Source organism: Maniola hyperantus, chromosome 14 (genome assembly GCF_902806685.2).
Source record: "Maniola hyperantus chromosome 14, iAphHyp1.2, whole genome shotgun sequence".
NCBI lineage: Eukaryota > Metazoa > Arthropoda > Insecta > Lepidoptera > Nymphalidae > Maniola > Maniola hyperantus.
The window spans coordinates 13812663-13840562 of NC_048549.1; the positions used below are offsets into that span (position 1 = coordinate 13812663).

At 36.9% G+C, this 27900-nt stretch overlaps 2 protein-coding genes across 2 annotated transcripts in view; one reads left to right on the forward strand and one right to left on the reverse strand.

Moving 5' to 3' along the window:
* Positions 1 to 27900, reverse strand: part of Bub3 (mitotic checkpoint protein Bub3) — a 374672-nt gene that overhangs the window by 127322 nt on the left and 219450 nt on the right. The gene's annotated exons all lie outside the window — the stretch shown is intronic.
* The window catches only part of LOC117988157 (knirps-related protein-like), a 149244-nt gene continuing 128354 nt past the window's right edge, over positions 7011 to 27900 (forward strand). Inside the window, exon 1 of the mRNA XM_034975278.2 lies at positions 7011 to 7353. The gene's annotated coding sequence lies outside the window, so the exon portion shown is untranslated. The remainder of the gene's footprint in view (positions 7354 to 27900) is intronic.

Here is a 27900-nt window from a genome sequence, read left to right on the forward strand (position 1 = left end):
TTACAGCCGTACTCAGAGTCGCTTAATCATTACTTAAAATTGAGTTAAACGAGACAAATCTACATATATCTCTCGCATAAATCTGTCTCGTTTTAACTCAATCTTAAGTAACGATTAGCGACTCTGAGTACGGCGGTTAGATCTGGTTATTTAGAGGAAGTTACCTATCAGCAAAGCTCACCTATTTAACATTCCGACGCGATATCTTGAGAGGCCAATAACGCGTGAGTACTCTTCCAGGTAAACGCTTTCCATCTTAGACTACACCACTTGAAAACTAATAAAGGCTGAGGCAAAATGATCGCGCAGCGGCAGCGCCGCCTGCAGCGCTTCGAAGGTAACACACTCCAGCAGAATAGAGTGAAGATGAGTCTTTCTTGATAACAACTTAAACTAACTTTTATTTGCTTTGAAATAAAATGCGCTAACGCGTGATCATTTAATGTTTTGCGACGTCTTTTGAAACTTTTCCGTTTTTTAATTATAATTATATATTAGATGACTGTAAATAATACAGCACTGGCTGGACCACTGGCACTGGAAGGCTGAGGACCGGGTGTTGTGGTGCTATTTAGGGAACGCCTATGTCCAACTAGGACTATGGACGTCCACAGGCTGATGATGATGATGATGATGATGAAATAAAACTGAGTTTAAGTTGTTATCAAAAAACTTGACTGTACTTACTTCAATCCACCTGTATGCATTACAATATTAATAATATAGCTTCCGTCGCCACTGTGCTCCACAATGTTTCACCAGTTTCTAACTACAGGAGTTAATTTTTACTTTGAACTGCTGCAGTTACGCGTTGTGTTTGACCAGGCCTTAATTTAAAAATTACTAGTCAAGAGCAAAACTTTCAATCCTATAAAAGTTGACATAGCTGTCCGTTATAAAATCACAACGGACATATTTTGCTGAATGATATAATCACATAACATAAGACACGTATTGGCGACTTTTTTTTTCTACAGGTCATCGCACTTATCCATTCAAGTCCAAGCGTTTACCTCCATCAAACAAAAACCAACTTTATCTCTCGAGAGATATGGTTGGTTTTCGAATGAGGGTACATGGATATTAATCAAATAACGTCGTGTACATAAATCGAGGCAAGCTCCCTAAAGTATCATAGTATCGGATTAACAGGCCTTAAACGTACGACCGATATCTGAAGGTGGATGTGTTAATTCAACTCGGAGAAGATGATAGCACTTTTAGGGTTCCCTTGTGAAATATTAGATTACAATCCTTTTCACCAAAGCCTGTAACAATAATGCCTTTGCATGCACTTATGAAATATGCCGTTGTATTTTTATGTTAAGTTTTGTATGACAGCTTAGTGATTAAATTGTCGGCCTCTTAGTTCCCGGGTTAATCTCTAACTTTTCGGAGCTATGTGCGTTTTAAACAATTAAATATCACTTAACGGTGAAGAAAAACATCGCGAGGAAACCTGCATGCTTAAGAGTTTTTCATAATGTTCTCAAAGGTGTGTGAAGTCTGGCAATTCGTCTTCCTCTAGTCTTCCAACGGTCCGTGGTTGTCATTCTAGCACCTGGGAACTATGTACCACTTCAGAGTTCAGATTCGCAACCCGCTGAGCTATGTCAGTTACTTTAGTTCTCCTACAGAATACGCATCTCCCCATTTCTGATTTGATCAAGTAAGAAACTCCAAGCATAGCTCTCTCCATCGCCCGCTGAGGGACTCTGTGCTTTCTTATGAGGCCCATATAGTTAGCAACATCCATACTAATATTTTTAACGCGAAAGTGTGTGTCTGTCTGTCTGCTAGCCTTTCACGGCCCATTCAACCGAGTTTGACGAAATTTGGTACAGATATAGCTTGCATCGTGGGGAAGGACATAGGCTTTATATACATACTTTTCATCCCGAAAAATCAAACAGATCCCACGGGATTTTTAAAAACTTAAATCCATACGGACGAAGTCACGGGCATCATCTTGTACATAATATAATTTAAAGCTTTAAATTGTTTAAAGAACTCTTAATTAAATTATAATAATTCACGCTTAACGATCAATATAGACCAATAAATATCAGAGAGGCCCGTTACTCAATACGGCTGATATCTTGTAACGACGTACTTAGGTACAGTCGACACAATAAATACCCTGCGCCAGTCAAACTAATAAATTTATTGTAAAATTAAGATGTATGAACGAGATCTAATCTCGCGCGGTGATTTATGTACTGAATAGATTTATTTTTGTATAAAAAACGTATATAGAATGTAGTCTTCACTAATGCGGCCGTCGTGTACTTTTGGATTTGAATTTTGTAATACAGTTAAATCGTTCTAAATGTCTTCTTGTTTCCTTGAACCTTTTATAAGAAAATCCCGCAAACTATTTTGGACTTGCCTTTACGCAAGTTTAAAAAATCTATTAAAAGTATGCTCCTGAAAAAAGCATATTATACAATTGAAGATTACCTAAATGATAAAAGAGCGTGGATTTGACCTGCAGCTCGTTCCAGCAACGCACAAGACTGCAAATAAGTACTTTTCTTATACATGGCATACCTAATAAGTATTGTATATCAAATCTTTTAAAAGAGCAACCGCCGAGTTTCTTGCTGGTTCTTCTCGATAGGAAAGGCATTCCGAACCAGTGGTAGATGCTGTTGACGATTCGAAAATACTTGTAAAAGTTTAATTGAATAAAAAAAAAATTTTTTTAATTATTTTGCAGAGTTCGCTCGCACGCGTTGAACTCTTTTAAATGAAAAGAACAATCAGTACCCTTATTATAAATGGGAAAATGTGTTTGTTTGTTGGTTTGTTGGTTTGTCCTTCAATTACGTCGCAACGGTACAACGGATAGACGTCAATTTTTACGGGTATTGATAAAGACCTGGAGAGTAACATAGGCTACTTTTTATCCCAAGGAAAAAAGAAAATCAAAGAGTTCCCACGGGATTTTTAAAAAACCTAATTCCACACGGACGAAGTCGCGGGCATCAGCTAGTTTACTATAAAACACGTGCCTACAAAATGGAAACACGCATAAAAATAAAGCAATCGATTCCTCCTGAGCCATTATAAAAAATAAATAACAAAAACTTCTGACGTCACAGGATCCAAATAGCGGTTCGGTCCCTAAAAAAAGTGGTACAAAAACAAATCGTACCGTTTCAAACATTTAAGGGTCCGGTCGGTGCCATAAAGTTATTAGCATGCCCGTTTTGCGCAAATCTAATTTCTTTTCATAGAACTGCACTGTTTGCTTGTCGGTCGGCTTTTGCGAATTTTTTAAGGATTTTTTTCTATTTCGTAATGGATGCTGATGTTAATTGTTTAACGGATGAATTTCTTTATTTGCGCAATATCTATTGTTTTGCTTACGGGATATTTTGGAAAGAAATTTTAATTGCCTCTCTAACAACTTCTATTTTGTAGGTAGTAGGTAGGTACCAATCTGTTTAGGTAGTTGTTACTTTTACCTTTATTTGTTACTAGATGACGCCCACGACTTCGTCCACGTGGATTTAGGTTTTTAAAAACTCTTTGATTTTTCGGAATGAAAAGTAGCCTATGTCCTTCCCCGGGATGCAAGCTGTCTCTGTACCAAATTTTGACATCCAAAATCGTCATGTAACATCAGGTGACCTACCTGCTTGTTTGCTAAAAAAAGAGAACCTATATCTAGCACTGGACGTCTATCAGTTGACGACGATGACATATCAGTACCTACCCTTTTTATAAATGCGAAAGTGTGTTTGTTGGTTTGTCCTTCAATTACGTCGCAACAGGGCAACGGATTGACGTGATTTTTTGCATTTTTTGCATGCAGATGCAAATCTAAACCCACGTGTATGAAGTCGCGGGCGTAATCTAGTATAGCTGTAACTGCCGTAGGTCTTTCAACCGCCCGCTGTGCCAGATCTTTTTTCCATGCACTTCGGTAACCACTTAACATCGAGTGACCATGCTCGTTTGCTAAAAAGAGACCTGTAGTGGACGTCTATCAGTTGACGATGATGACGTCCCTATAACTGCCTTAATAGGTAGTACTACGTTCCTGCATACCTACTGCATATTATTATAATTATTTAGTATCAAATGACAAACAATTAAACCACATAATTCTTTAATGACTCTATCATTAACTATGTACCATTAAATTCCGGTTACTTATGTCATTTGAATAAACTTAGATAGGTATTATTAATTATTGCATTAGGCATATAATGCATAATAAGTAGGTATGTTTATAAAATAATCATCATCATTATCATCATCATTATCATCGTCAACAGATAGACGTCCACTACTGGACATGGTCTCTTGTAGGGACTTCCACACGCCACGGTCTTGCGCTGCCTGAATCCATCGGCCCCCTGCGACTCGTTTCATAGGTATCGTAAATCCAGCTTTATTTTTATTTTTATTCAGATACAAGTTAGCCCTTGCCTGCAATCTCATCTGGTGGTAAGTGATGACGCAGTCTAAGATTGTAGCGGGCTAACCTGGAAGGGGTATGACAGTTTTTATTAAACCCATACCCCTTTGGTTTCTACACGGCATCGTACCGGAACGCTAAATCGCTTGGCGGCACGGCCTTGCCGGTAGGGTGGTAACTAGCCAGAAATTAAGAAATTATAAAATTCCAAACCCCTGCCAGGAACCGAACTGGGGACCTCCCACTAATAAGACCACAGCGCTTACCACTGCGCCGCCGGGGAGGTCGTTCTCCAAGTTATCATTTTGAACCAATGTTGCTAATTAAATATTTCCGCGACAGCTTGAGATGGCAATCGGATAGCGGCACGGCTTTGCCGGTAGGGTGGTAACTAAGCCTCCCACCAGACCAGACCAGAAATTTAGAAACTATAAAATTCCAAACCCCTGCCAGGAATCGAACCCGGGACCTTCAAATTCAAATTCAAATTTCTTTATTGCGAATATGGGTAAACAGTGCAGATATTACAAAACAAAAAGGTACAGCCAAATTCTGCCTATTAGCATGCAATATGTTATGACTTATGATATACTTACCGAACAACGTGTACATAGTTTTGATAAAATTAGTCAAATTAAATACTTAGTCACAAAAAAATACAAATTTAAATGATAATGTTACAAATGTCAAAAATTAAAATAAAACTAAAATTTCTCTACAAGGTAATCATTAATCGAGTAATATGTCTTTTCTAACAATAGTTTTTTCAATTTTATCTTAAATAAAGGAAGTTCTCGCGTCTCAATTATATATTTGGGCAAGTGATTATACAAGAGTGGCCCAGTGGCAAAAAAACTTTTGGAGAAATGACCTCCCACTAATAAGAACACAGCGCTTACCACTGCGCCTGGGAGGTCGTCAAGCTAGTGGGGTTCTTCCAACGTTGCGCTTTCGGATGCGAGGTCGCCATTCCAGCACCTTGGAACCACGTCTATCGGTTTTTCGAACTATGTGCCCTGGCCATTGCCACTTCAGCTTCGCAACCCGTTGAGCTATGTCGGTTACTCTAGTTCTCCTACGGATCTCCTCATTCCTGATTTGATCACGTAGAGAAACTCCAAGCATTGCTCTCTCTATCGCCCGTTGAGTGGATATAATATTAGATATAATTTAAATTCAATTATACGTCGGTAGGTACATAACGATATTTTTTCTACGTTTTTAGGGTTCCGTACCTCAAAAGGAAAAACGGAACCCTTATATAGGATCACTTTGTTGTCTGTCTGTCGGTCTGTAAAGAAACCTACAGGGTTCCCTTTGACCTAGAATCATGAAATTTGGTAGGTAGGTAGGTCTTATATCAGGCATTCGGGGAAAAATCTGAAAACCGTGAATTTGTGGTTACATCACACAAAAAAATTAAATAGTGGTCATGAACTAATAATTAAGTAGTATTTTCAGTTTTCGAAGTAAGATAACTACCTATATCAAGTGGGGTATCATATGAAAGGGCTTTTACCTGTGCATTCTAAAACAGATTTTTAATTATTTTTATCCATCATAGTTTTTGAATTATCGTGCAAAAAGTCGAAAAAATACGACTGTAGTACTTACGGAGCCTGCAGTGTGCGAGCCTGACTCACACTTGGCTGGTTTTTTTATAGTAAAATGTATCATAACTTAGCTAGTCTACTTTGAGGCCGAGATTCGGCCATTTCAAAAATATTTACAATATTAAACCATTATAAAAACAAACCTATATTAATATTTTAACTTTGTGATTAGCCGACGACATGGTCCGTGCACATAATCTGATTAAAATAAAATTTAAAGTTACTTCAAAACTAATTTTAAACGTATTTTAATAAGCTTTACATCCTGATGAGTTTTTCATGTCATTCAGGAGCATCGACAGTTTAATGTATTGTAATTTTATTTCAAAGCATAACCTTGATGCAGGCAAAATAATTAAATGTATGAATCGAATCACACACACATTGTAACTAAATGTACCAAATGGTTTTTTTTATTCAGAAATTAGCCTTTGCAATCTCACCTGGTGGTAAGTGATGATGTAGTCTAAGATGGATGCGGGCTAACCTGGAAGGGGTATGCCAGTTTTTATTAAACCAACACCCCTTTGGTTCAGCAGCACAAAAATCAGAAAGATAAGTATGTTATAAAAAATAATATTCGCGAAAATACCCCGTAAAGGAAACATTGTATCTAATGGCTATTGTCAAAAAAATTAAGTAATAGGTAAGGTAGGTGAATACAATAATTAAGGACAGTTTCGAACTCTAAAACCCCGATTCAAGAAATAACTTCAGAACAAATAGCAATAAAATATTGTAAGTCGCCAAGCTTAGTGCTTACTACGATCTAACGTATTTCATTAATCCAGCCAAAGTTCACCCCCACCAGCACACTTCATAACGCACAAGTGTTAGAGAGCAAGACAACTTTACTCAAAATTACCTACAAGTAAAAGAGACAGGTATACACATAGATGTTACGTTAGACTTAAGCCACGCCTATTCAGTGATCAACTTTGCGTATACACCTCCGAAGTACGAAGGCATTCGTGCGCGCGCGCAGACCAAGCAGCACGCTTTATTGTCCAATTATGAATCCATTTTTCGGACACGTAAAATGAGCCGTGGAAATATAAAAGATGGAAACCTAACCAACCAGTTTCTAAAGCTTATCTGACAGTATCTGACCAATTTTTCAACACTATCTGACGTATCTTGTTACAGTTGTAGAGACGAAAGTGATTTCAGTTTGCGTTTTCAGTTAGCACGTAAATGAGTTTCGAAAGTGACTGTGACTTTTCTGAAAACTATTTCAGTGATATTGACTTGTGAACTAAGTGAAGTGCCAGTGGGATTTGTTAAAGGCTTTACACACCAAAGAGTTATAAGGTGAGTGGGGTGCGAAAGGTTTTGACTTATATTTTGGGTTTGATATTTACTTTGCGATTTTTTTCGTATTTTAGCGAATAAAAACGGCATACTCAGCACATCGGTTTGTTTCGTTTTACCTATTATTTATTTCGATATCTGCATAGGTAGGTACTGCTAATCTGAACAATTTAATAGAATTAGTTAACTAATATAAATATAATCAAGTACCTAGGTATTTACAAGTAGATAGGAAGAAGGCAGGAAGGAAGGGAAGATAGAGAAAAACAAGAAAAAAAGGCGAGAGAGCAACCAGAGGGTCAGCACGAAGTAATGTTACACGGTTCCGTGCTGATCTCGCAGAGGGGGAGGTCTTTTTAGTCCGTGCGAGTCGGACACACCCTGTCGATAGACAGAAGTCCATTAGGGATTTTTCCTCCTCCTAGACAAAAAAAAACAAAAAAAAAAAGGAAGAAGGCATAGGTAATTATTCAATTATAGAGGTGTTTAACAGTTTCCTTTAAGAGACCTGTAATTGCAAAGTAAATTTAAAATAATTGTTACTTATGTTATTTATAAGTATAGTGCTTAAATTATATGCTTTACTATGAAGTTGTTCCTGAACAATTCTACTAAGTATTTAAATAATAGATAAGTAATGTTTTTGAAAGTTCAATCCCTAAGGGCGCAAAATAGGAGTTTTATAGTAGTCCACGCGGGCGAAGTCGCAGGCTTAAGCTAGTGTCAAATAAAGTTAGACGAGCGTAAATTTGTAAACCTCCTCTTAAGATATAGGTATAAGTCAAACATTTTATCCCTTTATAATCGCACTAGACCATGTCCGTGACTTCGATTGAATGGATTTAGGTTTTTAATAAACCCGTGGGAACTTTTTGATTTTCAGGGATAAAAGTAACCTATGTCCGTCGTATGGGATGCAAACTATTACCAAATTTGTGGACAGATAGACACGCACTTTCTGATCACTACCCATATTATAAATGCGAAAGTGTGTGTGTTTGTTAGTTGGTTTGTTCTTCAATCACGTCGGAACGGAGTAACGGATCGATGTGATGTCTTGCAAGGCTTGATATAAGACCTGGAGAGTGATATAGGATACTTTTCATTCCGGAAAATCAAAGAGTTCCTACGGGATTTTTACAGACTGAAATATACGCGAACGAAGACGGCGGGCATCAGTTATTTAATACCTAATGTTAGTAGGTATGGACAGATTAATTAGTAACCTGCTTACCTACCAAATAAATAGAGTCAATGTTTTTGTGAAGTTATTAGCTAGCTTTAATTAATTTAACATAACAACAAGCATGTTTCGTGTAGTAGATATTTTTTTTAGTTTAATCTCAATGTAAGAAGTTCTCAATGTAATTCGGTAGGTGTCTACTCATTTTATCTCCGAAATAATCTGTCAGAACAATTACTGTAAGATTTTTTGTCACTACCCTTCGCGCGTTCTGATAGTTTATTTTGATAAATAAACTACATTTTGAAAACCAGAGCTCGGAACGGAATTTGTTTAACAATTAGTCAACACAAAAAGTTACCGACGTCTTCAAACACAAAAGTAACGTTTCAAAATAAAAGTGATTAGGTACTTATTTTAAGCATAAACTTTAATGTGTTATATATTATAATATTCTAAGTAGTTACACAAAAAACTGTTACATTAAATCCATACTATAATAATTATAAATTCGTGTGTGTATGTTCAACCGATTTTGACGAAAGTTACAAAAATAGCTTACAACGCGGGGAAGGACATAGGCTAATTTTTATCCCGAAAAATCAAAGAGTTCCCACGGGGTTTTCAAAACCTAAGTCCACGCGGCGAAGTCGCGGGCATCATCTAGTGTTAATTAAATACCTAACTCACAGTATTGAGACTGAAAATACTAATCGGTATACAAGACGGGAGGACGCCCCGCACACCCGCACGTCATTCGTGCTCGCCTGCACCGGGTTAGTGTGGGGGCACCCCGCTTAACATCTCGACATCTCGCGTACTATACTTACTTGTACAGCGCATATCAGTCAATTGCGACGTTAAGCAATGTTCACCCAAGTTTGTAACTGGATGGGTGATTCTGATTTGTCCTTTTCGGCCTGGCGAATATTATCAGTATAAAAACTATTATTCAAGCGATGGACCAACAAATTCCTAAAGACATATTTTTAGCGTTTTTAACTTAAATTTCGTCTTAAGGAAGTAATAAAAGCAATCTTAATTCAGCTTACCAATATGCATGTATTGTGTAGGTATACATAATAGTAGTTTGATAAAAAGTAAACTAAACCGTTAAATTATTTTTTAACTGGAATACGGGATCATCTCTACTCCACTGACGGTTTCCCTAACAAAAGACTTAAACGCGCTTCAAGCTTCTACGTTTTTATTACACCAACCATTTAAAATATCATTTCTTGCTAAACTCCTAGCTTATTAGGTATTATGATATTCTGTGCTTTAATCCAATAACTGAACCTAATGCTTTCTAATCTTGTACAGGAGGGATCTATAATAATATATACTTGAGTACATACTAGAGGTAGTTAACGAAATAATATCTCTAATCAATCCAAAAATACAAAATCTTCTAATAGATATACCAATTGACTTTTTTTTTCAATTAAATCTGGAAATTCAAATTGGAACTTTAACAAGTTTTTAGGTTACTAATTATTAACCTTAAAACGTTTTATTTTGGCAATAATAGGCTACGTTATATTGACGCCGATTCTGTCGTCTTTCTCTAAAAGGAAAATATTGTTAACCAGCTTACGCTCGCGACTTCGTCCGCGTGGACTACACAAATTTCAAACCTCTTATTTCACTCCCTTAAGGGTTGAACTTTCAAAAATACTTTCTTAGCGGATGCCTACGTTATAATAGCTATCTGCATGCCAAATTTCAGCCCGATCCGTCCAGTAGTTTTAGCTGTGCGTTGATAGATCAGTCAGTCAATCAGTCAGGTCACCTTTTCCTTTTATATGTATATAGATAACATAATAAAATGCGATGATAGTGTTAAAACTTCGGCCACCTATTCGGAGTAGGAACCTCTAATATTTCGGAGAGGAAACCATCGTAAGGAAATCTGCATGCATGAGAATTCTTTATAATGTTACCTAAGTAATAATGTTGTAAAGGTTTTTGTTAGTCTACCAATTCGCACTGGGCCCGCATGGTGGAGTATGGCCTAAATCTTTCTCGTTCTTAATAGTGCTCAGTGGTGGTTGAGAATGACGCAAAGGCTAGACAAAAGACCAGACATGGTTTTTAAAGCAACTAAAGCGGATAGATAATTTTAATATCTTAATTAGTTTTAATGATGTAAAATACAAAACCCGAGTATTAAATGGGTATTAAAATTTACTGCAAATAACAACAAAAAGCACGCAGAGAATTATTATATTTTCTGTAACTAGGTCCGTAATAAATCTTTTAACACATAAGTAGATACCTACCTACCTACTGGCGTCAATTCTGATGCCCTTCTCTAAACTAAATTTAGAGTAGGATCTACCTATTATTTTTAATATTGTTAAAAAAGGTCGGAAAATGAATTTAAATTAAAAACTAAATTTTAGTGCTACCCTACAAAAAAACTGCTAAAGACTGGCACCTGAAGCTACGAGGTTTGACAGTTTTGAATTAAAACAATTTTGTCCGTCCGTGTCTTATTACATTGGTTAGGAAATTATGGAAATACTCTAAAATTGAGTTGCCATCAGAATCAGTACCACTTGCTACTTACCCAACAGTGCTTTAAGCCTAATATATTTAAGTCTAGGTTCTTATCTAATCTGATTTGAATTTTAATAAGTAACTTTACTTTTGTTCGACGCTAAATTAAATGAGGAAATTTAAGCGAAATATTAAGTAGATAGTATAATAATATATATTGTATTTTTTATTTTTTTTAAGAATATTAGCCATGTTATTTTTTTTTAATTATATACATAGTAATTATTTGTTCAAATGATAAAAATTTTAAAACAATAAAACATACAGAAAAACTTATCACTAAAAAATTTATATTTACAAAAAATATACGCCGTCCAAATGGTCAGTTATGGGCATTGTGCCCAAAACACTGGCGCTATTACCTCGCTGAACGGCAAGGCTCAACCGTTGAGCGAAATAAGCACCAGCTCTTGGAGAGGAAAGGGGAATATTAGCCATGTTAAATGACTAATATTCCCCTTTCCTCTCCAACTAAGCGTCAAGCTTGTGCTAGGAGTAGGTACGACAATAGTGCAACGGGCGGGGTTTGAACCGTCGACCTTTCGGTTTTCAGTCCACTTCTTTACCCGTTGAGCTATTGAGGCTCTAAATTAAAGTTGTACTAGCCTCGTGGTTAGGACGTCCCCCTCTTAATCGGAGGTCAGGGGTTCGATCCCGGGCACGCACCTCTAACTTTTCGGAGTTATGTGCGTTTCAAGTAATTCAATATCACTTGCTTTAACGGTGAAGGAAAACATCGTGAGAAACCCTGCATGCCTGAGAGTACTCCATAATGTTCTCAAAGGTGTGTGAAGTCTGCCAATCTGCACTTGGCCAGTAGACTATGGCCAAAAACCTTTCTCACTCTGAGAGGAGACCCGTGCTCTGTAGTGAGCCGGCGATGGGTTGATCTTGATGAAGTAACTTTACTTTGGTTCATCGCTAAATTAAATGGTAAAACTTAAGCGAAATCACTACCCCTATTATAAATGTGAAAGTGTGTTTGTTTGTTGGTTTGTGCTTCAATCACGTCGCAACGGAGCAACGGATTGACGTGAATTTTTGCATGGGTATAGTTTAAGACCTGGAGAGGGATCTAGGCTACTTTTTATTCCTGAAATTCAAAGAATTCCGAAGGGATTTTTAAAAACCTAAACCCACGCGTACGAATTCGCGGGCATCAGCTAGTATTAAATAAGTATAAATAAATAATAATTATGTTCGCGTCGAATATTATCAAGAATGCTGGCTGCACATGCGCGTTGATTCACTTTGCTGATTCTTTGCGCAAACATCAGTGAAGTCAGCTGAAAAGGCGTTTATGCGTAATATTGTTTTTAATATGACTTTTGTAGGGTCTGTTCTTTGTAAAGAGTAGGTATCCACTAAGAAAGGAATGATCAAAATGCCACCCCTAACGGGGGTAAATAGGTTATGGAAGTTTGTATGAATGAAAGTCTGTCATTTTTAAAGTTACAACTATAAAAAATGGTATTTAGGCTTTCGTTCAAGAATAAAAAATATCTACATGTTTCACGATTTTTGAAAATTCTACTCCCAAGGGGATTAAATAGGGGATGAAAGTTTGTATAATAGTCCGTCATTTTTCAAGTTATTTCTATAAAAATTGATATTTTGTTTTTCGGTGACAAAAGAAAAAATACCCTACCACCTACCTATTTCAGGATTTTTTACAATTTTACCCCCTCACCGATTTTCTAAATTCACCCCTAGCGAAACCGGGGCCAGTTATCTAGTATTAATCCATGCGGATTCTTTTTTTTTAGGTACTATAGTTCTCCAATTTACCGGTAGGAGCGCTGTATATGTAAATACTTATAGAAGTCGTAGTACATAGTAGCCTTGATAGGTAAGCATATAAAATTCATAATCTTTTGACATCAGTATAGGCAGCGCAAAAACTCATATCACTGTGACCCATTTAAAAATCAATTGAACAATTGACCATTATGTTCGTAATAGTACAAGTTATTTAAAAACAACGATAAAAACTATACTGAGGTAGACAATACTGCCGTGGGAGATATTCCCACGCGTGGTTAAATGATACCACACAAAAACATTGTCATTCGTGTTCGTCAAAGGTCTGGGCACACACAACGCGTGGCGGCATCGACGCGCGATAACTGCTTCACGACCAACGGTTTAAAGCAATTAAATGTCACTTGCTTCAACTTGCTTTCTCGCTAATATTGGTGACGTACTTCGGTAATGCATACAATTCAGATTGTGTGCGACAGTACCCCGTACAGTGACGTTGACAACGCTAAATGGTTCGCAAGACAAATACGTAACTGTAGTAAGCGCGGCCGATATCAGCGAACGGTGAATTTAAGTCTAACAAATTATTATCATCATCATGATCAACCCATCGCCGGCCCGCTGCTGAGCACGGGTCTCCTCTCAGAATGAGAAGAGCTTAGGCCGCAGTCTGCCACGCCTTACTTCACACACCTTTGAAAATATTATGGAAAACTCTCAGTTTCCTCAGACATTTTCTTTCACCGTTAACGCAAGTGATATTTAATTACTTAAAACGCACATAACTCCGAAAAGTTAGATGTGCGTGCCCGGAATATAGCCCCGACCTCCGATTAGGAGGCGGACGTCATAACCACTATCACAGCTTTTCATCAAGTCCATTTTACTCTATGTTTTTGCAAGGTGTGAAATCTTATACTAACACTACACTGTCCTGGATTTGCAAGTTTCAAAGTCGCATTAAACGCGTCCGTTGCGCGTTGTGTATGTCCAAGCCTTTAAGCTGGTAATAAGCGTTGAGACGGCAATACAATGACGATTGTTGGAAAATGGGCAAAGATAAGGTATTATGAAGGCAAAATTATGATAACTCCGCTCGCGATTTGAGATAATATGACTATTTAAATGGGAGATTTTACGAAATACTTGTATATAGGTAATTTAAATAAGCTAAGGGACGATTTGCATTATCTTCTGTATACAAAAGTAGGTAAAAGCTGACTGACTGACTGACTGACCGACTGAGTGATATATTGACGCACAGCTCAAACTATTGCAGATGATACGTCCCTAAGTTTTAAAGTCGATAGAAATAAGAACAATTTTGACGATGTACATAATGCCATATCGCGGGTCACTCATTGGTTTACTGTCAACAATTTACTTTTAAATGCAAAGAAAACCAAGTGTGTTAAATTTGCTCTGCCCAATACAAAGACGACCAAGGACATAAATTTTATGATAAATAATGATATGTTAAAAGTAGAGGAGACCACCGTGTTCGTGGGGACCACGTTAGAAGCAAAGCTTCAATGGAACGCCCATATATCAACACTTGCTGGTATAGGTAAATTGTATATAACCTAGAATCATTGTGACTTAAACTTAGATTTAATAAAAAACCGCAAGTTCTAGAGGTGTTCAATCCTATGTTTAGTTATCAGTGATGAAACAGCAACAAAATGCTCCATAAAGCATACGTGGAAACAACTTTTATGGAATAAAATGGGTCACGGTTCTATAGAAATTCTGTCATTGTCCTTTGGCATGCAGATAGCTATTATGACGTAGACGGCGAGCACGGGTTTCAGAGCTTTGGCCTACCATTGGCTTGTGCTTATACAAAATAGCGTAAAAAATAAGGCATTTCAAATGGTTATTTACCACTAGGCTATCACCACTTCTTATTTTTAGGGTTCCGTACCTCAAAAGAAAAAACGGAACCCTTATAGGATCACTTTGTTGTCTGTCCGTCTGTCTGTCAAGAAACCTACAGGGTACTTCCCGTTGACCTAGAATCTTGAAATTTGGCAGGTAGGTAGATCTTATAGCTGACATTTGGGGAAAAATTTGAAAACCGTGAATATCGTGTGGCTAGATCACACAAAAAAAATTAAATTGTGGTCATGAACTAATAATTAGTATTTTCAACTTTCGAAGTGAGTGACTATATCAAGTGGGGTATCATATGAAAGGTCTTCACCTTTACATTCTAAAACAGATTTTTATTTATTTTTATGCATCATAGTTTTTTAATTACCTATCGTGCAAAATGTCGAAAAAATACGACTGTAGTACGGAACCCTCACTGCGCGAGCCTGACTCGCACTTGGCCGGTTTTTTTGGATATTTCAATGGTTATTCAAAAAAAAAGAGAGCCAGTTTCTAAACAGTTGAAAGGTCGGTTGCGACAATTGTATGGCGTTCGGCAGCCGATGGGGCAAGACGGTCATTTGTGGGCAATTAGTCTTTTCTGAGTGTCGACATAAACGCCGCCATGATGGATTATGCGCTAATTATTTAACGAGAGAACTCATGGAAAATTGGAATTTTAAAAACGATTAATGGCCTCAGTCGAAAGAAGCTGTGATAGACAGCCAAGTGGTTAGGATATCCACCTCGTATTCCCAGGTCTGGGGTTCGATCCCGGGCACGCACCTCTAACTTTTCGGAGTTATGTTCGTTTTAAGTAATTAAATATCACTTGATTTAACGGTAAAGCTTGCTTTAAGATAATGTTCTCAAAGGTGTGTGAAGTCTACCAATCCGCACATGGCCAGCGTGGTATGGCCAAAACTCTCACTCTGAAAGGAGACCCGTGTTCTGTAGTGAGCCGGTGATGATGATTCAAGAAACCTTGCCTAATATGTAAAGCGTTTATAACAATGTATTTCTTACCTTGTCGAGTACAAGAAGTTCATTAAAAGGCACCGTGAAACCAGCACTCGTTAACCAATCACTTTTTACTATAAGCACGGTTGTCGTTTAGGTCCCTTATTAGGTACATTTAAGGCACTTTAATTAAACGCTCAGAACTTTGTAGATATGAACTCAGGTACCTACTATAAAAAACTTCATTATAATATGGGTAACTAAAGATGTACAGTACGCGGCAGAAAATAATGTACATCGAACATTAGAATGACATTTCGGCTTTGTAGAACGTTGTCTTTGTCACTCATACCTATGTGACGTTTTGTCGGTCTCAACGACAGAGTGCTCTACAAAACCGCCACCACTTTCTAAAGGTCGATGTACATTAATTTCTGTCGCGTACTGTATGTGTTAATAACGTAAAGCTCGGTTCACACGTTAAGATTGAGATGGTAATCGGGACGTATGAGGCGGGGACACCCCGCACACCCGCACAGCACCCGTGCTCGCCCGCACCGGGTGAGCGCGGGGGCTATCCGGGTGTACGGGGCGTCCCCACCCCGATTTCCATCTCGACCTCGATTCAAATAACTTTTTAAAAGATTTTTGAAATGTACAAAACCTGAATAGTTCCAATCTATCACATATCCTATCCTATTTTATCCTATCCTTGTTTTGTATCCTATTTTAGCACATTTCAAACGAGCTATTTCTACTAAGAAAAATCAGTTTTAAACCCATTGTGGCTAATTCTATTGTTCACAAGCTCTAAACTAAACTAAATTAACAGGTCTAAATCTAGTGCTATCCTTTTCCGCAAGCAACATTATGACAGGGATAGCAATAGATTTAGACGTGTCATTTTAGTTTAGTTTAGAGATTGTGTACAAGAGTAGAGGTAAATACGTAGATAATAGGTACAATAGGTACCTAGTACAGAATCTTTTTTGAACCTTTGATAAGTTAAGAATCTTTGAAAAGAGCAATCGCCGAGTTTCGTGTTGGTTTTTTCGCGGTAGGAAAGGCATTCCGAACCAGTGGTAGATGCACTTGACGATTATAGTAGATAGGTACATTACTTGTAAAATTGTAAATGAATAAAAGATCTTTCTATTTTAATTTCTATTTTTAAGAGTAAAAAGCTTTCTTATGTGAAAGTCTGAATTAAAGTCGGGTTTTGAACTAGTTAAACTTGTTTAATTATCTGATTTAAATAGGATTTTACAAAAAACACATTATACGCGGCGGAGACATAAAATCAAAGAGAACAGAGCGAAGTGTCAAAACGTTTACATTATGGGCTGCGTTCCATTTCACCAACACCCTCCTCTGAACGCAGACCCATTGCCTTGGTGAATTGTAGGTGCTTAGGCCGGTGCAGACCCTTTGTGAGAACATCAGCCACCATGTCCTGTGTGCTCTTGTAAAGTACGGAAACCTGCTTGCTTGTCACCCTCTCTCTTATGAAGTGGTAGCGGACATCAATGTGCTTGCTTCTTGTATGGTATGCGTCATTCCCTGAAATACTAATGGCACTTTGATTGTCACAGTAAACAGAGATAGGTGTACCTGAAAGATGAGGCCAAAAATCTGTTTCCAGCTGCTTTAACCAAATAGCTTCCTGTATAGCAGTGGCTAATGACATGTACTCAGCTTCTGTACTAGATAAAGCAATAGTTGGCTGTTTTTTAGAGCACCAACTTATTGCAGCACCCTGAAACAAAAATACATATCCAGAACATGATCTCCTGTCTTCTACATCAGTAGCCCAGTCTGCGTCGCAGTAGCCCACAATGTTGCAATCATTTTTCTTGAAGGTAAGTTTGGTATTCAAAGTTCCTTTTAAATATCTAAGTACTCTTTTGACTGCAATCCAGTGTTGAGATGTTGGGCTATTATTGTATCTACTTAACATATTGACTGTATAAGCAATGTCAGGTCTGGTTCCTTGTGATAGATACAACAGACATCCAATCACTTCTTGATATGGAATATTCCTTAATATTTCTTCACTACTATCAGCTTTCTTTAGTTGCACATTGGCATCGCAAGGTGTGTATGCAGATTTACAATCACTCATATTAAATCGACTAAGTATTCTTTCTATGTATAGAGATTGATCCAATGATATTTCATTTTGAATATTGTTTTGATTTATTCTGAAGCCAATGCACCGTTTCGCTACGCCCAAGTCCTTCATATGAAATTTTTCATTTAATTTTTTCTTTATCATAGAGGCTGTATCTTCTTTGTTAAATATATAAAGTAAATCATCAACATAAACGGTTATAAATAACATATCTTCTTTATCAATTATTCTATAGTATATACAAGGATCAACTTTAGAGCGAAACATACCTATTTCAAGGAGAGCTGTATTTAATTTTTTATTCCATTGTCTACTCGCCTGCTTTAAGCCATATATTGACTTCTGTAATAAACAGACTTTGTCGCCTTCCACAAAACATGGCGGTTGTGACATGTATATTTCTTCTTCTATGTCCCCTTGTAGAAAGGCAGTGACAGCGTCCATTTGGTAAATTTTTAAACTATATTTAGCTGCCAAGCCAATGACATACCTCATTGAAGAGTAGCGTACCACTGGAGCATAGATTTCATGGTAGTCTATGCCTTTCTTTTGACAGTAGCCTTTCACAACAAGTCTAGCTTTGTACCTGAATACCTTGCCCTCCTCATCAGTTTTGGTCTTGAATACCCATTTACAAGGTATAGCCTTTTTATTTTTAGGTAAATCTACAAGAATCCATGTGTTGTTATTCAACAATGACTGATATTCTTCATTCATCGCTACTTTCCACAACGCTGCATTACTGCTTTGTAGAGCTTCGGTGAGGGATTGTGGGTCACTGTCTAAAATGCTCATTGCTGATTCACTGTTCATGCATATATAAGAAGAAGGAGGAGGTGATATAGTGTCTTCCTTGTGTACCACATTTCGCCGAGACCGAATGTTCACATGTATAGGAGTGTTGAAACTTTCTTCAGGTATGTACGTTTCATCATCAGGATTAGTATAGTCTGATGATTGACTTGAATCTTGGTGTGAGGACGTTGACTCATCAATTTTATCATCAGGCTGACTTCTCTCTTCTTCTGTATCTTCGTCAAATAATGGTACATAAATAGTATCTGATGGTGAGTTTGATGTATCTTGCTTTTTATTTACTTTTTCCTTTGATAAATTAACATTTTTATTTTGTAATGTATTGTTTTCTATTGCTAAATCATTTACTTTATTATTAATTTTATTTCCTTTTACAGTGGACTCCAGGAATACAACATCTCTACTAGTTATTGCCTGTTTGCTCTGGGGGTCTATAAAACGGTAGCCCTTTACACAGTTGCTGTATCCAACAAAAATTAACTCACGTGATTTAGCATCAAGCTTTTGGCGACGTTCTTTTGGTATGTGCACCATGGCCTTGCACCCAAAAATCCTCATGTGACTTAAATCTGGCTGCTTGCCAGTCCACACCTCCTCAGGCGTGATGTAAGAGAGCGATCTGGTTGGCGAGCGGTTGATGATGTGTGCTGCTGTAACCACAGCTTCACCCCAGTAGTTTTTCTGTAATTCAGCATTAAATATCATACATTTGGCGCGTTCAATAATAGTTCTATTCATTCTTTCGCTCAAACCATTCTGTTGAGGAGTGTATGGGTTGCTAGTTTGGTGCAAAATACCATATTTTTTGAGATAATTTTCAAAATTGTTATTTTTATATTCAAGGCCATTGTCGCTCCTTAATTTTTTAATCCTTTTACCTTCTAATTGATTTTCTACCATGTTCTTAAACTCAATAAACTTTTCAAATACTTCGGCTTTACTTTTAATTACATATACAAATACTTTACGTGAAAAATCATCTATAAAAGTGACAAAGTACCTCGCACCTCCAAGTGTTGCTGTTTGCATCGGTCCACATACATCGGAATGGATGAGCTCTAGCAACTCAGTTGCCCGGGAGCCCTCACTTGGAAAAGGTTGCCTACTCTGCTTCCCTTCTAAACAACTTATACAAGTTATATCTTCTTTTATCGGAGACAATTTTACACCAGTAGTACAGTTAGGTATTTTGTTTATTTCAGTAAAGTTTAGGTGGCCCATACGCTGGTGCCACAGATAGGTATCACTTTCTGCAAGAGCCGGCATGGCATGACCTTCCTTGTAAGCAGTATTAAGTCTATACATGTCATTTGTTAAAGTGGCGTTTGCTACCTTTTGACCTTTTGTGTTTAATATTTTGCAACCATATGCGTCAAACTCCACTTTACATCCATTTTTTATAGTTTTACTGACTGATATTAAATTAGTTTTGAGCTCTGGTACATAAATAACGTTTCTAACCTGAATGTTCCTCGAGTGGCCTTCAGCATCGAATACTGGGATTGTGATGTTGCCACAGCTTTCTACGGACAATGCTTTATTGTCAGCTATCCTTATACTTTTAACAGGTGGAGGCGTCTCATCTTCTAGCCAGCTTCGGTGCATTGTCATGTGCATTGAGGCGCCAGAGTCCACGTACCAGCTCTGCGAATCATTTAGGGTTGTTGCTGAAAAAGCAGCGATAAATCCATTATTAGAATCATGATTATTAGAGTTATTCTTCTTAAACCAACAGTTTCTGCTCAGATGGCCATGCTTATTACACCGGAAACACCTAGGTCCCTTCGGCTTTGACTGCTGTTGGTGCTTCGGAGGGTTACTTTTGCTGTTTGTGTAAAATGCGGTAGTGTCAGATGATTTAATTTCCTGTAAAAGTTTAGTTTTGATCAAATCTGCACTAATTGTTACACCGGAACTTTCAATACCCATTATCATAGGTTTATATACATCGGGTAACCCTGCCAACATCAATGTCCCGAGCCATTCATCATTAACTTGAAAACCAATATTTCTCAATTTATGAGCAGAGGTCATGATCTTATTTACATAGTCTTCCACGTTTAAACTATTTTCTAAAGTTGTATTAATAAGGTCTTTCAGGAGTCCTACTTTCCTAGTTAAACCAGAATCTTCAAATGCCCGTGACAAGTTGTCCCATACTTGTTTGGCCGTATCGGCCTCTCTAATATGCACGTAAAGAGTGGGGTCAATCAATAAAATGAGTTTTGATCTTGCCTTTGTGTCCTTTTTTGGGTCCGGCTTGACATCATTGATGCATTCCCAGAGATCTTCTAACTGTAACAAAGCCTTCACAGAGAAGCTCCACGTGGAGTAGTTTTCCCGGCCTTTTAGTTTTTCACACAAAGTTAAATGATTATTTGTTGTCATTTTTGTTGTTATTAGGTATGAGACGGCCCATAACCTGAAAGTCTGAATTAAAGTCGGGTTTTGAACTAGTTAAACTTGTTTAATTATCTGATTTAAATAGGATTTTACAAAAAACACATTATACGCGGCGGAGACATAAAATCAAAGAGAACAGAGCGAAGTGTCAAAACGTTTACATTATGGGCTGCGTTCCATTTCACCAACATTATGTACTAAAAAGGATTGAATGTAAGTCTAAACCAAACATGTCTGCGAAAAAGCAGAATTACCTATTTCGACGGAATAATAACAAAATTGAACAAGTTAAAGTAATAAAAAGTGTTTGAAATATTCGTTAGAATTGATATAAATCAAAGAGAATTCGAATCAATTCATTTCGACTACATTCGTACCATCCAGAGTGCCTAACAAGCAGAAAATATTTCGCTACATAGAGATGCACTTCCTCCAAACATAAACTTGGTCGAACGCGGTTAAACATCGCAGTAATCGATGGAACATTTTACGACGGTGATTATAATTTTACGTCCCATGTCGCCATGGGAATCTTCCGGGTGGTACATTTCTGGTACAAAAGTACAAACACGAAATGGTATGAATACAACTTCATTCGGTCGGAGTCGTGAGCGCTCGTGAGCGCTCGTGAGCGCTCGGAGGTTAACACGGTACACCCTATTGGGACTGTCGTCGATTTAGGACGTCTGTACTAGTGTTGTACCGATTGACATATCGATTTTAATGCGACGAACTTGAAATCGATTTTGTTCGTTATTCTGCGGCTCTAGAACTATTTATTGATGCAGCTTTCTAGAACTTAACTTGTACATCATCATCATCATCATCAACCAATAGACGTACACTGCTGGACATAGGTCTCTTGTAGGGACCTCCACACGCCACGGTGTTGCGCCGCCTTGATCCAGCGGCTCCCTGCGACTCGTCTGATGTCGTCCGTCCACCTAGTGGGGGGTCTTCCAACGCTGCGTCTTCCGGTGCGAGGTCGCCATTTCAGCACCACATTCCAAACTTGTACATGTTACCTTTGCATTCGATTTATTTATGGACTAAGGAAATTTGACCACATCACCGAATACCGTACGCGCCTTAAATGGTTGACAATTAGACGGCGTCGGGATTTCCACGCACTCACCTTACTCTTCTCTATCCTCTATGCTCCCCACACTCCTTCGTACCTTAAAGATCGCTTCACTTTTCTTGGTGCTGCCTATCGCGACAGGAATTTACGCTCATCCACAGATAACAAACTCCAAACCCCACGTAGCTGCACAAAATTCTACGGGAAATCTTTTACAGTATATGTTGTACAACTGTGGAATGCTCTGCCCAAAAATATCCGGGATTCGAAATCCTTGCCCATATTCAAAAATCGTCTTAAAGAACTATACTTATCGATGCCATAATAGTCAATTTATTCGATCATAGGTATTATATGTATGTCTTTTATAATATATGTAGGTATGTAGTTATATATATATATATATATGTATTTCTATTATGGATTGTATATATATTGATATTTATAATAGTTATGTATATATGTATGACAGTTATGTATGTATTACTGAAATAGTTAATTATATTATATAATATTATACTACTTCATTTTTCTGTATTGCGTGTAAGTACTATCCTACACACCTAGTTTCTCCTTTCTCCAAAGGTTGCCTGGTAGAGATTGCTGTGAGCAATAAGGCCGCCTTTGCATACAATTATTTTTTAGTTTTAGTTTTTTTGTAATAGTTATGTAACATTTTTGTGTGCAATAAAGTATTTCTATCTATCTATCTATCTATCTATAATATCTAGAATTAGAATTATCGTAGAAGAGATGAGGGAAGGATAATAGTAGATTTAATGACGTCTCTGGCATACTGATGATCGCTCTGGTCTTATAAATGGCAAGTCCTAAACCTTAGATTTTTTTTTTTTTTTTTACTTTGAACCTTAGAATTGAAGTCATGTGCATCATCTAGTCTAAATATATAAAACGAAAAGGTGACTGATCTATCAATGCACAGCTCAAACTACTGGACGGATCGAGCTGAAATTTGGTATGCAGATAGCTATTATGACGTAGACATTCGCCGAGAAAGGATTTTTGAAAATTCAACCCTGAAGGTAGTAAAATAGGGGTTTGTAGTCCACGCGGACGAAGTCGCGGGCGTAAGCTAGTAATAAGATAAAATATGCCAGTATTAGGTGCATAATCTGCCTTATACCTGTACCCGTAGTACAAGATTTTACGTCTCACCAAACCAAACCAAATTCAAGAGTCGAAATACTTCCGCGTTACAGTAAACTGGATCTTAAAAGCCTTGTTTTAAAGCTCAAGTTTGTCTACACTTCTACAGCCAGCGCTCCAAGCGGAACATTGCGAAATTAAAATCAGTGGCATTGAATATTTGACTTCAATTCAAGGCTGTTTAGGTCCATTTTACTGTAACGCGGAAGTATTTCGACTCTCGAATTTGGTTTGGTTTGGCGAGACGTAAAATCTTGTACTACGGGTACTGTACATGAACGACATTCTAGTTTACGCCGCTTGGCAGTTACATTTTATTGGGGTTTCGTGACGTCTCGGCTTCATTCAGGCCGTTTGTCAAACCCCCGAGCCGTTATAGACAATATTACTTTACTCTAAACGCAACATTCATCATCATCATCATGATCCCATCGTCGCCGGCTCACTGCAGAGCACGGGTCTCCTCTCAGAGTGAGAAGGGTTTGGCCATAGTCTACCACGCTGGTCATGTGTGGATTGGTAGACTTCACGCACCTTTTGAGAACATAATGTAACTCTCAGGCATGCAGGTTTCCTCACGATGTTTTCCTTCTCCGCTAAAGCAAGTGATATTTAATTTCTTAAAACGCACATAACTCCAAAAAGTAAGAGGTTATCGGAGGCACCTCCGATTAGAAGGCGGACGTCCTAACCACTAGGCTATCACAGCTTTAACAATAAATTATAATATTAGGTATAAAATATGAAAATTAAATACACGATCGACTATTACAAATGTCAACAATATCAAATTATGCCGCCATTAAACAAGTCGATAATTAAACAGAATTTTTTACACAATTTTTATTATAAAAAGCAATATTTATATCGGGTGTCCACCTGCGTTTGAAAAAGTTATATATTTCTGTTCTTTATTGACAGTATAGTAAAACAATAATTATTAAAATCGGATATATAAAATATTAATGTGCCTATAAGTTTTTTATTTATTGCAAAGTTCTTTAAAAATATTTAAAACAAAGTCTGAGTGCTGTTCTTAAAATTGTGATTTTTAAAACAAACTTAACAAACGAAAACGTTAAAATATAAAACAGAACTAAAACTAAGTAAAAATAAAGACCAAACACTCTATCACTGTTTGTCAATTAAAAAATTAATTTAACCCCAGGTCAATAAACAATCAGTCAGAAAAACAGTTACTAATTAATACAACATCAAACGATACCGTCTCATTATGAATGAAGAGCTGGTGAAAAAAATATCCGAGGTGCTTGATCTTTAATATGTACACATTTTTTCCACGACACACGAGTATGAAAGCCTAGACCTATGAAACAGTTATGAGTACAAAGTTTGAATTTTTAGATAATATTTTCAGGTTGATTCGAAACAATGTTCTTCGACGTTAAATACATACAAAAAAGTAACACATACTACATGGTGAGAAACAAGTGCTGTAAACTTTTAACTACAGTATGGTTTTATGATGTTTTCTACTTATTACTTTAAATAATACTGTAACAACTTTAGCTTTATATGTATAAAAATCGTCTCTCTGCCTGATAGATTCGCCTTTTTTCTTTTTGAAAATACAGAACACATAAAAAACTTAAAGAAACACTCATTTAGTTCAAGCATCTCCTCAAAATTTCCACCACCTCTCGGGACAAAAGAAAGATAGTTAAAGAAAGAGAATCATTACTTTTTATCACTTACTCACCCTCAAGTAGCATGCAAAGCTTTATATATCATTAATTACAATAGCTCAGTTAACGACTATTAATTTTAATTTAATCGAATCGAACCTTATTTTCGCGCTGTCCAATTCATAAGCGTAAAGCTAAATTAATATTTTTAGGCCAGTAAATAGAGCATTTAACCTCGCACTAAATTTTTGATCCAATTTTAATTATTTTTTAGGTTATGGGTCACTTACTGACCATAATTATGACGAATCCAGCATAGACTTATTTTATGGCAATGTAAATAGTGTGCGCCAAAGTTTAATAAACTTATTTGCTAGCATAACGCAATAATTATATCTAGTTATAGTCTGTCACTGTGTTCATTTTTCTTTTTTTAATTTAGTATCTAATTGTGAAAACCTTTTATTAGCTTGTAGTTACTTAAGTTTAAGATTATAATTTATTAATGTAAGCTGTTGGTTCTCCTAATAAAATAAAAATAAAATAATAAAATAAAACAAAATCACAAAATGCTGACAGATCCACGTGGAGCTTCGATCGCAATCTTGAAGGCAAGTTTTTGGCTGATATCTCGGAAACTATAGACTTTAGGGCAAAAATTATTTGAACCATTATTGTACTTAGAAAATAAAATTTCACATCTTTTGTTTCCTGTAAACTTTTTTGTAAAACTTACAGTTTACGATTTGTGGGCGATTGAATGAACCGGTTTTTCTATTTCGGCTGATAACTTTTAAAATATCGGAAAAACCGGTTCATTAAATCGGCCATAAATATATAATAATATTACTTATCAACTAATTACGGATAAATTGAATAATTATTAATTTCTGTAAATTGTAAATAGCTCATGCATTGTACCGCACGCGCAATTATTCAGAGATGATTTCTATCACTCTGTTCGCATGACCACTTGCATCACTCAACAATCTCTAATTACAGTGTAGCGAAAATTTGATGGTACCACACACCACCAACTTACGTTTGCACCTGTAAAAATGACGCCAGCTTCGAAAACTGGTACTTTCCTCATTTCGCTGACCGAAATATAACTTTGTACGAACCGTTGATATTTAATTTGTCAATGTTTCTGTTGACAGGCTTGTTATCACGTTTTACATTTTAGGGTTCCGTATCTCAAGAGAAAAAATGGACCTTATAATTTCACTTTTTTTTTATTTAGATACATCTTCGTTGTCTGTCTGTTTGTCGTATCTATCAAGACCTGGGAATCAAAAACTATAGAGTATTTCTCATTGTCCTATAATTATAAAATTTGGCAATCTAAAATATTGTATAAAAGAAATAGCTGACTGACTTGCTAATTTATCACACAGCTCATACTACTGGACGGATCGGGCTGACATGCAGATCTATTATGACGTAGACATCCGCTAAGAAAGGATTTTGAAAATTCCACCCCTGAGGGGGTAAAATAGGGGTTTTTTTTAATTCGTGTAGTTTACATCTAGTGTCTTACAAGTTATAACACAAGTAAAAGGCAAAATCCGAAAACAATGAATTTGAGAAATGAAAAATTGTTTTTTTTTTAAATAGAGATAGCGAGTCAAAGAGCAGGCTGGTCACCAAGTGATTACCGCCGCCCATGAACATTTGCAGCACCAGAGGAACCGCCGAAGCGTTGCCGGCCTTTTAGGAATTTGTTATTTCTTGTACGATGGGACGGAACCCTGCGTATGCGATTCCGACTCGCCCTTGAACGGTTATTTTATTCTTATTTTAATTTTGAGAAATCGTCTCGAGTGGTGAAACACGGTCGTGTGGTAAGTTTAAATGTCATGTGTATTGTTGCGATGTTTACTTACGATGTTTTAAGAGCAGGATATCGTTTTCCGACGATTATGATACCGTTATTAAATAAATATTACTGTACGGTTACAGGTTTTTTAAAGGACCTATAACTCAAGACTGCATAATGGTGCGCTTACACAGGCAATTTTTTGTGGGCAACACTGGTGCAATAAATGGAGAAATTTAGAGCAATTATTTTGCATAGTATTGCTGAATTTTTTTTAGGTTTTGCTGGGTATTGCAGTAAATGGCCTCTTGGGGTCGTGACTTTATAATTGACTTAATTGCTTGGAATTGCGGAATTTTGATTTCCCGTGTAAGCGTACCTTAATACAGTGATGTCAAAAAAAGACAGTTGACACAATACTAATCTTCTATATATATATATATATATATAATTCAAAGTCCTGACTGACTGACTGACATATATATCAACGCACAGCCTAAACCACTGGTCCTAGAGACATGAAATTTTGAGGGTGTCTTCTCTGTAAAGATTAGGTATCCACTAAGTTACGATTTATCAAAATTCCACCCCTAAGTGGGTTAAATAGGGGATGAAAGTTTGTATGAAAGTCCGTAATTTTTCAAGTTATTTGCATGAAAATTGGTATTTGGGTTTTCGGTCACAAATGAAGAAATACGTGTTACAGAATTTTTGGAAATTCATCCCCCATCTCGATTTTCTAAATTCCACCCGAGCGAAGCCGGGACTGGTCAGCTAGTATTTATTATTTATCGTTTGCGAATAGTTATTTACTATTTGTGAATCAATTTTAAATCAGGCTAACAGCGGTTATGCTCTGCATCCGATCCGAGTCCGTGAAAATACGTTCCTTTTTGTTTTGTATGGTAGCTTATGTCATTCGTCGTACATATTTTTTATATCCGTATTTTCAAGGATTCGGATTCGGATCGGTCGTCCCCATTGTCATGTCAATGTTTATTCAGAAATGGAATAAAAAAGTTTTTAGTTTACACCACTTGCAAAGATTGACTTTAATTAATAGTACAAAAAGCTGTCTTTTGCAAGAAAGTGTGGCAATTCCCTGCTACAGGATACTTTGCCTAAACACAATATAATGTTAACTAC